At 51.8% G+C, this 1,595-nt stretch overlaps 1 long non-coding RNA gene across 1 annotated transcript in view; it reads right to left on the bottom strand.

Moving 5' to 3' along the window:
- The window catches only part of LOC107114862, a 6,655-nt gene extending 5,830 nt beyond the window's left edge, over positions 1 to 825 (bottom strand). Inside the window, exon 1 of the long non-coding RNA XR_001482660.1 lies at positions 789 to 825. This is a non-coding gene — a long non-coding RNA (uncharacterized LOC107114862). The remainder of the gene's footprint in view (positions 1 to 788) is intronic.
- Positions 826 to 1,595: the final 770 nt, after the last annotated feature.

Here is a 1,595-nt window from a genome sequence, read left to right as displayed (position 1 = left end):
GGCGCCTCGGCCCGCCCCCCGCCTGCCGCCTCCCTCCCTCCCTGGCTCCGCAGGCCTCACCCCGAGGCAGGCCAGCAGCGGCAGACGGAGACGGGCTCCTCCCGGGAAGGCGAGAAGCGACCCCCGGGCCTCTCCGCCTGGGCGCAGCGGCGGGTCATTCCGAGGCCGGCCTTCCTCTGCATTGCAAGCAGGTTTCCCCCCACCACGCGCCTCGGATCATGCGCTTCCCATGTACTTTAGCAATGGTTTGCTAGTCGATTGTCGCGTTGCGCGCAGGGAAATCCAACTGCAAAGGATTGCTAAAGCGCACGGGAAGTGCATGTTCCATGTACTTTAGCAATGGTTTGCTAGTCGATTGTCGCGTTGCGCGCAGGGAAATCCAACTGCAAAGGATTGCTAAAGCGCACGGGGTAAATGCATGTTCCAACGCCGACTCCCCGCCACCACCTCCTCCAAACAGCTCTTCTTCCTCACCGAAGTGAGAGTTCCAGAGTGGCACCTTTAAGGCCAGCAACGTTTTATTCAAGGGGTGAGCTTTACTTGTGCATGCACGCGTGGATCTAAGGAAGCGGGCTTGCACACCCCCAGAGTTCATACCTTGAATGAAACTTTGCTGGTCTTAAAGGTGCTGCTCTGGATTCGAACTTGGTTCTGCTGCTTCACACCAACGTGTGTTCTGCGGCTTCCCACCAACATGAATATAGCTTCATGGAAGGCACCGAATTAAGCCACGTGGAATGGAAGGTATCTGAGGAAGTGTGCCCTGCACACCAAACCAAAGCTCATACCTTGAATAAAATTTCGTTGGCCTTAAAGGTGCCACTCCGGACTCGGACTTTGTTCTGTTGCTTCAAAACGACAACAGGGCTGCCCACCTGGATCTTTTCCCTCACCGGTCCTTCCTGCTAACGCCAGAGAGGCAGCCCAGGGAATCCATGGGCTTATTTTATCTCTGTGTTTTGCTATTTATAGTCCGCCTGACTCACGGAGATTCCAGGCGGGTTGCCCAATATGTAAGTGAAGGCAATCCTGGTTTCGGCTTCCATAAGATTTAAAAGGCTGAATGCATTGGTTTAAATTCCGTGATCCGTCTGGAGTCTCAGTGAGAAAGGCGGACTGCGTTAGGTCTTTTAAGGTGCTGTTTATTGGACCTCTTATTTATTTAAAAGACTTCTTTGCCAGCTTCCCACACAAATGGGGTCCCCAAGGTAGTATATATCAAACATTAAAAACACTTTAAAGTTCAAGAATAGCAATATAATAATCCGATAAAACAATAATTCAACACAAAAAAACTAGGCAGGAAGCCAGTAACAGTTATTAGGAGCATGTCAAAAAGGAGGAGGAGGAGGAGATTGGATTTGTACCCCGCCCTTTACTCAGAGTCTCAGAGCGGTTTACAAACTCCTTTCCCTTCCCCCTCCCCACAACAGACACCCAGTGAGGTAGGTGGGGCTGAGAGAGCTCTTTCCAGAACTGCTCCTGAGAGAACAGCTCTGAGAGAACAATGGCTTGCCTAAGGTCATCCAGCAGCTGCAAGTGGAGGAGTGGGGAATCAAACCTGGTTCTCCCAGATTAGAGTCCGCGCACTTAAC

Source organism: Gekko japonicus, unplaced genomic scaffold (genome assembly GCF_001447785.1).
Source record: "Gekko japonicus isolate JY-2015 unplaced genomic scaffold, Gekko_japonicus_V1.1 scaffold2148, whole genome shotgun sequence".
Lineage (NCBI taxonomy): Eukaryota > Metazoa > Chordata > Lepidosauria > Squamata > Gekkonidae > Gekko > Gekko japonicus.
This window is presented reverse-complemented; position numbering and strand designations above follow the sequence as displayed.